Genomic DNA, 15,441 nt, shown 5'->3' on the forward strand with positions numbered 1-15,441 from the left:
TAGTGCACGTTTCACATCCACTGACAATAGGCAACATAAACGTGTTTTCGCATATGTACATCTTATGGCTAGCTGACCTCAGCTTGATGTTTTGGTTTCATGATGTAATGTACATGATGTACTTATGTATGTGTGTTTAGGGAAAAGCGAATAGGCCTCTCCTGTTCCCATCTGCTCTTTAGCTATCAAGTATGTTACCAATGACCCTATCCAGAGGCAAGCCTTACAGACTTTTATCTACTTTTCCCTTGCCGCTTCATATGCCCTGGTTCAGCCCATTGACAGCGTCGCTCCCTGTATACCACATTACTCCAACTCGTTTTATCTTATGTATGCCTCCCGTATGCTCAAGTAATGATCACTCAAAGTAGCTTTCACTTATCCATTCATATATACTCTCTTAGTCAGCCTCTCCTCACTCATCCTTCCTATATTTCCAAACTATTTCAGCATACACTCTTCAGCTCTCTCCATCAAATATTCTCTTACCTTTTCATGTCACGTCTATACCCAACTGACTTCTGACTCGCCCCTCTCCCTGGGATCTTTGCAATTACTTCCTTCACCACCAGAATCCATAAACAGATCAAACAGCCATGGTTCCATCATACACCTTCGCTGCACACCCACCTTCACCTGGAACCACTCTCTCTTCTCTCTTCCTACTCGCACACACGCCACACTCTCTTGATGGAAACCTCTCATTGCATATAACGGCTTTTCTCTCACACAATATATTCCTAACAACATCCAAGAATCATCTCCATCATTCTTATCATACCCTTTCACCAGATCCATAAATGCCACATACAAATCTCTGTTTCTCTGAGCATTTTTCACACACATTCTTCAAATCAAATACCTGATCCATACATCTTCTGCCACTCCTGGAGATATGTCTAACAGTTTCTCAAATACAAAGGCAAATCTTTTCTCATTTATGATGGAAAATTATTCAAAAATATTTATTTGCTCCACACCCGTTTCACCTGCCGGTCTATAATGGGAATGTTATACAGACCAATTCATTTTCACATCGCCTTTACTGGGAGCGTTTTTCAAAGGATTTATGTCCTGCGTTTTCTTTCAGATTTTTTCTCGCAGATATCTTGGAGAAAAATATGATGCTATAAATTGAAATCATGAGCAGACTGGAGTCTTTTCAGATCTAATATCAGAATTCAGCTCCTGATTCATGATGGTGTGAACCTTGAGCAACACGATACGACTCATGAGCACGACGGTACGACCCATGATCATGACGGTACGACTCATGAGCACGACGGTACGACCCATGAGCACGGCGGTGCGACCCTTGAGTACGACGGTGCGACCCATGAGTACGACGGTACGACTCATGAGAACGACGGAACGATCCATGAGCACGACGGAACGACCCATGAGCACGGCGGTACGACCCATGATCACGACGGTACGACTCTTGAGCACGACAGTATGACTCTCGAGAAAGGGGTCATGCAACACGGTAGGACCCATGAGCACGACGGTACGACCATTGAGCACGACGGTACGACCCTTGAGCAAGACGATATGATCCTTGAGCACGACGATACGATCATTAACCGCAACGGTACGACCCTCGAGAACGAGGGTACGACCATCAAGTACAATGGAGCGGCCTTTGAGCTAAACCATACGTATCGGGTCAAAGGTTACGCCATCAGACCCAGGGGCCGTACAATCATCCTCAAGCGTCGAACCTATATCTGCCAGGTACCTTCAGAAACAGATGAATCAGCCTTGGAAGACAAAGGGAAATATCCTCACCTGGCTCTTTCCTCCATTCCTTCTTGTACAAAGTGATGCTTGTGTGAAAATCTGATTATCTTGTTCACGAAGACAAAAATGACAAGAATAAGAAACGATAGAGACTTGTAATTATTGAAAAATATCTTTATCTGACTCATGAGCACCTTCACTGTCACTAGCCAACAAAAACCAGACAAACATCCATCTTAGGTGCAAACAAAAACATGTGTTTACATCCAGGAGGGAAAACATTCCAAGAAATACATCTGTAGAGGTTTTCACGTGAAAAATGCAAGTAACTGAAAGACACACAAAGTGAAACTATACACACTATGTACATCTAGACCCATGCATACAGACATGAACAGAAAAACAATCAAATTCAGAAATACATATATATGATCAAGTGGAGTTCCTCAGAAATAGTTGATATAGGGATCATATATGAATTTAAGTTGTTTGATGATATACATTGTTCAAGAGATGGAGCCACACGAGTGCAATACACCCTCTCCGTACAGAAGAAATAGGTAATTACACTTGCACAGGCGCAGGGTGTACATACATAAGAGTATAGGCATGGTACATATGTGCGAGACGGGGCAACACGAGTGTAAAACTCTCTCTCTCTCCCCGTAACACGCAATTAGTAATCACACAAGGCAACAACCGTCCCCCTGCTGTAATCCCTGTTTCCCTCCTCCTGCCACACTTGTCTCCCTCCTCCTGCCACACTTGTCTCCCTCCTCCTGCCACACTTGTCTTCCTCCTCCTTCCTTAACTTGTCTTCCTCCCTCTTGCCATACCTTGTCTTCCTCTCACTCCCATACCAGATCTCCCTCTCCACACCCTAACTTGTCATCCTCCCTCTATCACACCTTGTCCTCCTCCCCCTGGCATACCCTTTCGTCCTCCCTCCTGCCACACCCTCTCATCCATCCATCCATCCCCCCCTGCAGCCTGCCTCTGGTCTCTGACCACAATCCATCGTCTTGAAACTGACTTCGGTGGACGTTGCGTCACACTGCGTCCTCGCTCCCCCAGCTCACACGCTGCACCAAGCGACCTGAGTCAAGTTAGTTTACTGGTGGTAACATCGCGTGGGGTTCAACCTATCCACGTCCACACAATGATATCTCATCCAATCAGCTCCCAGCGTGGGCAGAGGGTAATGGCGTAAACAAGGGCGAACCTACCTGAGACACGTACAGAGATGTAGTTCTAATAGAGGGACGTGTGTGATTATTTTGCCGCCATCCCTATTCTTAACACACACAGACGCACACGTACACACCCACACAACCTTCTTAATCATGTAAGGGCATAACCTCAGCACACCTTCTATAGGGCTCCTGCTACTACGACGCTGCGCTCCAGACGAACGCACGGTAAGGGGAACGCCTTTAAGATGGTCCTCGATTTTTTACATTCCACTGATAATGATACATTCTTCTGGATGGTAACGTTACTCATAGGGTTGCCATTTACAGCCGGAGTACGGTAACACCCGTCAACCTTATAAAGACAGATGAATAGTTATATATATATATATATATATATATATATATATATATATATATATATATATATATATATATATATTCTTCCTTATTTACTGACTGTCTTAGGAATGTCCTTCTATCTTTACGAGGCTCCTTCACCGCCCAGGAAGCCGACCGCGTACTCCAGGAGGGACCTAAGACCATCAAATATAGTGGTGTTGTCTACGCCTCTGTGTAGTGACTGTGTAGAACGACTGGGTAGTATTTACATATAATGCTGGTGAAAGAAGCTTGTCTATTGTATAAGATTAAAACAAAGCAATTAATCTATGATTAATCAAACACCTCTGCTGTATTACTTTAGAAAGCATGGATGATGCTATGACCTGCAGAATTCTTTGTGTTTACATTAGATAATCAATCAATTATAAAAGTTAATAAATGAATTGAAAAAAAACATGTTTTGCACATATGGTCAACATGTTGGAGACAGGAGGGGGTTAACATCACTGTCTTGTGGCTCTTAGTTAATCAAGAAAGGTTGGGGCTGTGCCTTCCTAACTCCTGTAGCCCTGATGGCTCCTTCCACCATCCACGCCACCACCACCAACCACACCCAGGGGCCTCCGTCAGCAAGGAAAACAAACAGCACACACCTCTCTCTCTCTCTCTCTCTCTCTCTCTCTCTCTCTCTCTCTCTCTCTCTCTCTCTCTCTCTCTCTCTCTCTCTCTCTCTCTCTCTCTTTCTCTCTGAAGTGTTTCGCAATGAGACTGGGTGATTCTGCGGTGTCTGCAGACTGGTCCCTCACCATCAGAGCAACAGTGTTCTGAAGGAGGTGATTAAGGACAGTTTCAGGATTCAGGTAATGGTGTCCTCTGAAGTCAGCCCCTCCAGCAGGTCCTCCTGAAGCAGGTGATGGCCGTGGATTTCAGTGCCTTAGTTCATGGAAAGTCCTTACTGATTATTACATGACGCGAGCGTTCCATAATGATAATGATAATAATGATAATAATAGTAATAATAGTAATAGTGATAGTGATAGTAATATGTTAGTAATGTTGATTGAAATCATCATCACTCATTTTCCCCATTACCATTATCATCATTATTATTATTATTATTATCATTATTATTATTATTATTATTATTATTATCATTATTATTTGTATTATTATTGTATTACTATCATATCAGTATTTTCATAATTATGATTATTATTACAAAGAAGAAGAAGAAGAAGAAGAAGAAGAAGAAGAAGAAGAAAAAGAAGCCCAAAAGATGACAATGAAAATGATAATAGAAGAATAATGATAACAATAACATTTATAAGGTAAATCATCTGGTTCCAATAATATCCTTTGCCCATTACCTCTGGATGCTCACTGTTGCATTAAACGGAAATAGCCTCTTTACCGACCCACACAAAAAACGGCACAATATCCTGGAGACGGGGATCCCTTGCATCCGACTTTAAACGCTCACATTTGGCAAATCTCAGTTCTCTGACGTCAAAGGCTGTGACGTCACAGGGAAGGTATTCAGGGGCGTGAATCAGCTTGTCGAACTCCCAACAAGACTTGGCTTTCTTCAGACGAGGTTCCTCTAAGTGCTGGCACATCACGAGGTACAATGACTATCAGTGGAGGACGAAATTTGTCTTCGGGGTCGGTCTAGGTACGCTTACTGCACCTCATGGTACAATGCCTAACATCAGTGTACGATATCTCCACTCTAGAAAACTCTCGGAGAGTCTAATGCATCTCATGGTGCAATGAGTATCATCAGCGTACGATATCAACCTCTAAAGTAGTTCTAGGAATTGCTAGTATATCTTATATTATGATGAATATCATCAGTATACGATATATCCCACCAAGATGGGATCCGGAGAAATCCGTTGAATCTCAGTGTAAAATGCCTATCATCAGCGTACGATATCTCCAGAGCAGATAAGCCCCGGAGTGTCTAAAGCATCTCATGGTACAATAGCTATCATAAGGATACGATACCTCCCTCCGGAGTGGTATTGGATGAGCCTGTTATAAATCGAGGTACAATGACTACCGCCAGCGTACGATAACTGGCCCCTCAGTTATGGCCGGTTGGTTGGGTATTTCGGCTTTAGGCCTATCGACTGGCAGGGTCGTTAAGGCCGACAGCGTCGTTTGTAACCACCAGTCGAATCAAAGGAAAAAGAAATTGAACACTCTCCTCTGGTGCTCAAGCGAGATCTGATCCACCGCTTTCCGTAAGGTATACAAGTGTCTTGGTGTTTCATTGGTTTGGCTAAACTTATTCACTGTTACTCAGTACTTGAGAATACTTGACAAAGGTTGATTGGTTGTTTGGGCGTCAGGGCCGTCCACTACCAGGGTCATTAAGCCATCTACGTCAACCTACTCATTCCACAAACTAAAAGATCCAGTTATTTAATGTACAAATTTTTTCTAATATTGTCCACTAGCATGTGTGAAGTATGATTGCTCGGTATTCATCTAAAACTTGGGAAATAAAGAACAAAACACAGTCTACTGGTATTTTGAATTAGATGTGTCATACAAAATGTTTTGGTCAAAAAGAAGGTATAATCATTTCCTTTACATAATCTTGGGCTAAGGTATCGAACTAACTCTTAAAGGGGAGTGTTTGCAGATCTTGCAGTGTCGTGACTATTATCGTACAACTTGCTATAACCTTCACGTAAATAGTAGATTGTGTTATACATATAGTTTTAACTGTGTCTAGCAGTACTTACAGGGTTCAATCTTTAAAGGTATTTCTACACCGGGGGTAGATACAGTAGTGCCTGTAAGGGGGGAAGGAGAAGGGGTGTGCCTAAGCTATGTATAATGGCCAAAGGATATAGCAGTATGTATATATACACAGCGAGTGAAAACCACTTGAGTGGAGGCTGTTTCATTGGAAGTACAGTCTCGTTAAAGAAATTCCCTCTCCAAAAGATTCTACATTTCCCTGCTTCTGAGTATAAGTAGCTCTGGGATGAAGTAGCCTTTAGAGAGGTTATAGATAACAACAGGACTCTTTCAGAGAAGTTAGTCCTGTGGTGGTAATCATAAGTGAATGACAGAACATTGACATCAAAACTGTCGGTGAAGTACAGATATGAACTCACTAGTGCACTTTGCGTCAGTATGCCGCACCATTTTAATCTGTCGAGCATTTCCTCCCTGTCTGTCAGATCTCTCTCTCTCTCTCTCTCTCTCTCTCTCTCTCTCTCTCTCTCTCTCTCTCTCTCTCTCTCTCTCTCTCTCTCTCTCCTCACCGCGGTGGCGTGCGGCACGGATGGATTTGGACCATCAGGGAGTCGATGAGAAGAGACACAACTCCTCTACCAACATCGTTTCCAGGCGATGTGGGTGGAGGTCCGAGCTCTCTCTCTCTCTCTCTCTCTCTCTCTCTCTCTCTCTCTCTCTCTCTCTCTCTCTCTCTCTCTCTCTCTCTCTCTCCCTGATGCAGATCTGACGATCATCCTCTCCATTCCGACCAAATAAACTGGAATAGAAAAATGCTAATTCCTGAAGCTCGTTCCCCTAAGAACAAATAGGAAAGCGAAATCCCCACATAACGACTAACTGGAAATGTACGAAGCCTCCATTCCTCCCTCCAAATTTCCCTTTACACTTATAAATCAAGGACGCCCTTGACTATATGTGGTCTTTCAAGCTTTGAATTTAGATCTGTGATGATTCCAAAAGGCCGCTGCAAGTTCTTATATTGACGAAGGAGTGATTGATACAAATCTTTCAAGGTCTAACGATCAATAATCTGGAGGAACAGCACTCCAGTAGTACTTTACAGCATGAGAGTAGCACGACTCTCCACGCCATCTATTGAGTGTTGAGAGGTACAGGATTAAACATGCTTCAACTCCATCTCTCGACTCGGAAGATCCCCAGTGCCATCTATTGAGGATGAGTAACATGAATATTAATTACTCTCGATAAACTCTCGAGTTTATCGTGTAAACGTTTATTGTTTTATGTGTGGCTCAGAATAACCACGCGAGAGAATGATGAAGACAAGCTCATGATGATAAATATTCCACGAGAGTAGAAAGACTGTAAGGAAGAATATGATAAAGGAAGGAAAGAAAGAGGGTAAAAAGCATTGAAGAGGAGGATGTAGAGGATGAGAGGAATGGATGAAAGGAGAGTAGAGACCGCGTGCAAGGAGGATAAGACTTGAGAAACCCCCTCCTAGTGAGGATTGACTGTAATGGCTACAGCTTCAGTAGTGCTGGATACGATCATGGCTCCTCGCTGCACATAGAGAGAGAGAGAGAGAGAGAGAGAGAGAGAGAGAGAGAGAGAGAGAATAGGGAAAAATATTTTTTGTGAGGTTTCCACTTCTTGTTGACATCATTCGTAGATGAACCAAGAATCGATGATTAAGTTGTGCAGTTGGCAGTTACGAACAGTCTCATGCATCATGCAAGACGTGCGGTGAGTGCTTGGGGCTAACCCTGCCACTGTGGCTAAATCTCGTCGTACGTCCTCGTAGGTAGTTTTGGTACTCTCTCTCTCTCTCTCTCTCTCTCTCTCTCTCTCTCTCTCTCTCTCTCTCTCTCTCTCTCTCTCTCTCTCTTTAATTCGACTTCTTAAATATCTGTTCGAGAATTCTGTTCTACTCTCACCTTCTCCGTATTCCTAACACTTAAACACACCCCAGCCAGACTCAGGACATACAACATCTACCAACACTTCCCACTCCTCTATCACCCGAACCAGCTCCACCACGCATACCACCGAACACCACCTACCTCTCCAACACTCCATCACCACCAACCAACCACCACCACACCCATCATGCTAACCTCTAGTCCCCTAGTTTACCCTCAACCACACCTCCCTGTACCCCACCACCCCTAGCCGATCATCCATCACACACCTGTCTACAGCCATCAATAAGATCCTCGTGCACCCAGGGCAGGTCAAGGCCAGAGTGCCATCAATATACCAGTAATATCCAATCAATCACGAGATAACGAGGTATAACCAATCATAATTACTGTCTCAAACGTTCATAACGGAGGAAAAGATGTGTTTCTGATGGATTCGTGAAAAGGAACCATAGTGATATCATTAATTATGTAATTACAACGAATTTCGTTACGGTACAGCTTCGTTCACCTCGCTGATATGTGATATACTCATTACCCACAGAGCAGTACCAGTATAAGGAGGTATAATCCATGAAAGTATGTTAGATGAAGGAAATATATCAGCAAATCAATCATAGATAAGTTTGACTACTGAAGATATCAGTCCATCAAGTCTTGGGGGACATTAATGTGCTGTTGGTAAATGTAGATAGATTCTAAGTCTTACATTTGTTGTTACAACTAATAAAGGTTTCCTTCCATCGCTTGTGTCTGGTCAAGTCTTCTGCCACTTACGTCTGGCTATGTCTGTCTTTTTTCTGCGTCTAGTGACATCACAAGAAGGATGTGTGAGTGTATGGGATAGTGGAACCGTGCAAAATTTACTCATTTGATTCTTTTTGATCCATGGTTGAGAAAGCACTTTGACACACATAATCAAAAGACTTCTACTAGACGTTCCTTTAATTAGAAAAAAACCCAGATCAATAAGGTACAGATTCTTTTACGAAGTCTTGCTTACGAAATATAAAAGCACGAGTTATAGACACGCAAAAAATCAGTCGTTTTAAACAAAAAAATGAAAAATTACAGCAGAGTTCTAACCCAAAACTAATCTTTCTAAACACTGCTGAAACTGATTTTTGTTTCTAATTCTAGCCACAATCGCCCCTGCCTTTGGTAGGGAGACAATCCCTTTTAAACAAACGCTGAGTCCACATCACTCCTGACTCAAGAACGTTATAAACGTTCAGTGAATTTGATTTGATACGTTACCCTCGCCAGAACCAGTTGATGAACTATGTGCTCTTGAACAGAAAGGACACACACACACACACACACACACACACACACACACACACACACATACACCTCCAACAAATAGGTTAAAGAAATCAATTTCTCATATCCAGTATTTTCGTCATCTTTCTTCTCTTTTCGTCCATCCTCCGAAAAACACTTATTTTCCGTCGGTCGTGGGAATTCAAGCAATATCTATTTTGGTATTCGTGCCTGACACAGATCCTTATCCTCCTCAGTACGACCGTACGACCCTTGAACGTCACACCATCATTATACACCCAGTGTCGTACCGTCGTACCAAGGATCATACTGTCGTCCTCAAGGGTCTTTCCGTCGTACCTAAGGGTCGTATTGTCGTACCTCAGGGTTGTACCCTCGTACCTTAGGGTTGTATCGTCGTACCCAAGAATCGTACCGTCGTACTCGAGGATCGTCGTACCGTCGTACTCAAGGATCGTCATACCGTCGTACTCAAGGATCGTCGTACCGTCGTACTCAAGGGCCATGTCATCACATTCAATGCCCCAGCGCCAACAGTCTCATGATTCGAGGGGAACCATCTTGGACTTCAGGGCTTCCCTGAGGTTAACTCAAGAGTAGTCAAGAATAATGTTTGATCAGCGAAATGATGTTGGTTAGCGCTATCTGTTGCCTCCCACCTGATGTGTTTGTGTGCGAAAATTCTTTAGTATTACCTCTTCATAACTCTGATATGAAGATCTACAATAACACCCTAAGATCTTTCAATGCTGCATCACTGATCCAGTTCAAGATCTGTGTAGAGAACAGATGAACAAACTGAAGAACATTTTGTTGAGACCTTGTGATGCAGTGGTGAGAAACGAAATGGTAATACCTTTATATTAAACTGGCGAGACTAGTTTTCAGTCGCATACTAAGAAGAGCAATGAAGAAAATATAGATGACACTTTCTTCATGTTTACGGTAAGGTAAATATTGTTCAGTACAAGTATATATCTTGGTGTTATTGGTGAGATTCAAGACACAATATATTGATGTACTAGCAGAGATGATACTAGAATACATACAATTTTCAGATATATAAGCATATGTAAGTCTGTACACACGAAACTTGTCCAAGACCATTACTGGATATCAATAACTATTCTTATGTTACATTACAAATGGTACTTCCAGCATGAAGACATGAATCACAATAGCGCAGGAAGAAAATCAATATATTTATTTCTTCTTTTGAAACGTCGATTTGATGACAGATGGTCGCAGGTGGCCTCTTGATCCTGGTCACCACTACCTGTGGTCACACAGAACGAGTGGCATTGGTGCTCTCTGGGAAAGGAGCAGCAGTGCCAGACAGACTCTCTCTCTCTCTCTCTCTCTCTCTCTCTCTCTCTCTCTCTCTCTCTCTCTCTCTCTCTCTCTCTCTCACCTCCCCGCCCCTCTCACCACAAGCCACCTTACCCTCGACTGTCCCCTCCAAAGTCCCAGATGAAAGGAGGAAAAATGTGTATATATGTTGACGTCGTCAGGCGTGTCATTAGCACTGGTGAGTCTGGCTATATTTCCTGCTGGTAATATGGCATCCCCAGGGAACACACACACACACACACACACACACCCCTCCGGCTCCAGGCTGGATGCATAGAGCATGACGGCTAAAGCTCCCACATGCTCACTATCGCACGCTTGCTCTCACACATCCACCCTCACTCTTTCGCCCTTACATGCTAAATACCACACGCGCACTTTCGCATGTTCATATCCAACACCATCATTTGGTCTCATGCGCCCACTCACACTCGCTCTCTTCCAGTCACACCTTATACGCTCAGAGAGAGAGAGAGAGAGAGAGAGAGAGAGAGAGAGAGAGAGAGAGAGAGAGAGAGAGAGAGAGAACTATCGGTACTCCCAGCAGACAGCTTGTAGAAGACCCCTGATAGAGGAGGCACTGTGTTGTACCTGGGTATAATGGTGGTAGTGGTTGTAGTTGTGGTTGTGCTAGTGGTGCTTGGGTTGGTTGGGTAAGGTGGTTGTGACGGTTGTGGTGATGTGAGTGGTTGTAGTCTTGGTTCTGATTATATTTTCTAGGTAATGATAGTTGTGATTGTGGTTGTCGTGGTGGTGCTATCATTGATGGTAGTAATGGTGGCAGGGTTGGTGTTGGTGATGGTGAGTTATGATGGCGTTGGTGTTGGTGATGGTGAGTTATGATGGCGTTGGTGTTGGTGATGATGAGTTATGATGGCGTTGGTGTTGGTGATGGTGAGTTATGATGGCGTTGGTGTTGGTGATGGTGAGTTATGATGACGTTGGTGTTGGTGATGGTGAGTTATGATGGCGTTGGTGTTGGTGATGATGAGTTATGATGGCGTTGGTGTTGGTGATGGGGAGTTATGATGGCGTTGGTGTTGGTGATGATGAGTTATGATGGCGTTGGTGTTGGTGATGATGAGTTATGATGGCGTTGGTGTTGGTGATGGGGAGTTATGATGACGTTGGTGTTGGTGATGGGGAGTTATGATGACGTTGGAGTTGGTGATGGTGAGTTATGATGGCGTTGGTGTTGGTGATGGGGAGTTATGATGACGTTGGTGTTGGTGATGGTGAGTTATGATGACGTTGGTGTTGGTGATGGTGAGTTATGATGACGTTGGTGTTGGTGATGATGAGTTATGATGACGTTGGTGTTGGTGATGGTGAGTTATGATGACGTTGGTGTTGGTGATGGGGAGTTATGATGACGTTGGTGTTGGTGATGGTGAGTTATGATGACGTTGGTGTTGGTGATGATGAGTTATGATGACGTTGGTGTTGGTGATGGTGAGTTATGATGACGTTGGTGTTGGTGATGGTGAGTTATGATGACGTTGGTGTTGGTGATGGTGAGTTATGATGACGTTGGTGTTGGTGATGATGAGTTATGATGACGTTGGTGTTGGTGATGGTGAGTTATGATGACGTTGGTGTTGGTGATGGGGAGTTATGATGACGTTGGTGTTGGTGATGGTGAGTTATGATGACGTTGGTGTTGGTGATGATGAGTGTGACTGTTGTCGTTATGGTGATAATCCGTGATGGTTATTGATGGTGATGATTGGCTGTGATGGTTGGTGGTAGGATGGTGTGGGGTAATTGATGGTGCCTGGTGGTGGCAAGGTCTGAGACTGTTGATGGTGGCTGGTGGCAGCGTCTTCTGTAGTTGTCGATGGTGGCAGAGCTTGGGGTCAGGTCGGGACCTGCCAACACTGCGTAAGACCCTCGCTGCCTGAATGAGTGCCTCACTTTGATGTGTAGACGAGTTCCAGATGCAAGAGAGAGGGAGAGAAAGAGAGAGAAAGAGACGGAGACGCGCAGGGGGGACGTCCTCCTCTTTGAAGCTTTTCATGACCTTGGTACAACGGATGGCCTCTATCATGATGTGTGCTGACGATCTCTCTCAGCAGCTGCTGCCTGCCTACGGTGGCCGAGATCACAACGGCGACCTGTTCAGTCCTGTGCCTTTGTGTTGCATCCCCCTATCCCCCTCGGTGAGGGAAGTGGAGGCTGAAACAATCTTCACTTACCAACAACGGAAAACTTCCAGGCTGATTAAGAATGCAACTATTTTCATGAAACTATTAAACAGGGAAATATTCCCCAGGTCGTGTATCTCCGACGATAGCAAAATACCGGGGGAGCCATGAATGAAACCCGGGTAATGGAAAATGTACCCGCTTTTCAGTTGCATAAATATTTGCTTTGAACATGAGCAGGCAAGTAAAAAATTTCCTGCTTTGGCGGAGGAATAGCTTGTTGGACGCCGGGTGGCGCAGTGAGGCGAGGCAGGTGCATCACCAACGGCACACACCACCAAACACAGGAACCGGGAACGGTAACCCGTTACCTCACAGCACCACCTCACAACACCACCTCACAGCACCACCTCACAACACCACCTCACAGCACCATCTCAAAGCACCACGGAAATGCACGTTCAACGGCAACTGCAATGAGTGACATCTGTGGTATTTCTAACATACATGGATTGAGAAGTTACCTCGACATCTCATTACGTGAGGGTCAGGGCTGCCTTGCCCAACCTTACCTGGCCACTGGGGTGGAACTGTGGCTCTCCATCTCCCTGGCCCTATCGTCTAAATCCTCCAGATATGAATATCTGATCCTGTACGTCATCGAGGCGACAGAGTAATATATTGATGGATCTAGTCAAGCCAGCAGGAGCAGGATGGAGGCGGAGGAGCAGCAGGACGAACAACAGAAGCAGGAAGAGACAGGAGGACGTCGGGAGGAGCTAAGATGAATCCCTGAACTCCCAAGGCTTCGTCTCCCATTACGTCGACAGAGAGGCTTCCACCAGAGGAAGATCCTCATATCTCATGTTGTGTTTAGTGTGAGGTAAATGATGAGGTAACGTACTTGCTTTCCCTCTTCCTCTCAGTCTATCCAGCTTCCTCTTAGTCTTTTTACTTATCTCTGTATTTGTTTGATTCAATCCATTTACTAAGATTAAGCAACGAAAACAAACATCAAAAACTCTTGCAGAATTAATCAACTGTCATTTCCTTTTCCCAGTGGCGTTGTGAAATTGTAGATATTCTTCAGAATGGTAGAAAGAAAGAGAATCTTTTATATTTCTTTTCACAGAAACGTCAAGAGATTCCCAAAATGTTGTAGCATGTTCGTCTTACTTAAGAAAGAGTTAATCTGTTAAAGAGACAATGCCTTAAACATAACACTAAATAGAAGTGAGAATAAGGTAAAGAAATGAAAAATATTGAGCTCTCAAACAAATTCTATATCTTCTTGTGTCCATTCGGCACGAGCATATCTCCTCAGATCTTCTCCACATTTCCCTAGTTCTCAGTCCCCACTCTCCTCAAGTTTCAATCCTCAGTCCCAACTCTCCTAAAGTTTCAATCCTCAGTCACCACTCTCCTCAAGTTTCAATCCTCAGTCCCCACTCTCCTCAAGTTTCAATCCTCAGTCACCACTCTCCTCAAGTTTCAATCCTCAGTCACCACTCGCCTCAAGTTTCAATCCTCAGTCCCCACTCTCCTCAAGTTTCAATCCTCAGTCCCCACTCTCCTCAAGTTTCAATCCTCAGTCCCCATTCTCCTCAAGTTTCAATCTTCCCTAATTTCTTCAAGTTTTCAAATTACAGTTCCCTTTCCTCTCATGACCCCAAGGCTATTCTCCCTCCAAGCTCAGCCGTTACGCAGGACCCTTCTTCCCCCTTCACCTAAGTCGTCCTCCAAAACTAACCTTCCGCAGCTTCCAGGCGTACCTTCTCCTTATCCTTGATGAGTATCTTCTCTCCCGCACGTCCAAGCGTCCCTCCCAGTATATCGTAGTGGTCAGGTAATCTGGGAATCACAGGGACGGACGGCCCAGCAGTGCAACCTCCCAGTTTAGTTAATGTATGACTTCTGGTTGCTGTTCGGGCCGCGTTCATTCTTCAGGGGCGGTGGTGTGCTCGGCGTAGCGGAACTGTGAGCACAGCGCTACCGTTCCATCAGACGAGCAACGGTAAAGATGCTGGCTGTCATGGGGTAAAGGGGGGAAGCTTCTGTGGGGGTGGGACTGGTTCAGTTAGCGAAGCCGAGAGCGAGGTATTCCCTCAGGAATGAAAGCTATACGTACTCTCTCTCTCTCTCTCTCTCTCTCTCTCTCTCTCTCTCTCTCTCTCTCTCTCTCTCTCTCTCTCTCTCTCTCTCTCTCTCTCTCTCTCTCTCTCTCTCTCTCCTTCGCAGTTTTATGTTTCACTTTCTCCTTCAGTATCACTTTCTCTTTACCTTTTTGCCGCGTCTTTCACCATCTACCCTCCTCCTCCTCTTCCTCTTTACCTTCTCTTCTCGCTATCTGAGGCGCCCCCCAGCCAACCCATCCATCCACCTTCTACAGTAACGACTCTCGGGGCTTCTGCCGGCGTATATGTGTCGGAGGGGCGTCTTACGGTGTCGCATTTCACCACCGCCGCTACCTCACCGATCTCGACAATGGCAGCGTTACTCCATCTTCCCTTTGTAGGTTTTCTCCCTGGCTCACACAAAGGCTTGATAAAGCCTTCCAACAGGCGGCAGTGGAATCATGGATTAGTTAAACAAACCTTACGTCGGTTTATCTTCCTAAGGAGGGTGGAGAATTCTGTGCTCACAAAGGGACTTAAAGTCTGAGTTCCCGGAAGAACGGGGTAACTGCTTTTTGATTCTGTTTGTGAGACGAATATGTGTTTTTGAGGAAACATGTCTGTTATCCTCCATGAG

Source organism: Panulirus ornatus, chromosome 52 (assembly GCF_036320965.1).
Source record: "Panulirus ornatus isolate Po-2019 chromosome 52, ASM3632096v1, whole genome shotgun sequence".
Lineage (NCBI taxonomy): Eukaryota > Metazoa > Arthropoda > Malacostraca > Decapoda > Palinuridae > Panulirus > Panulirus ornatus.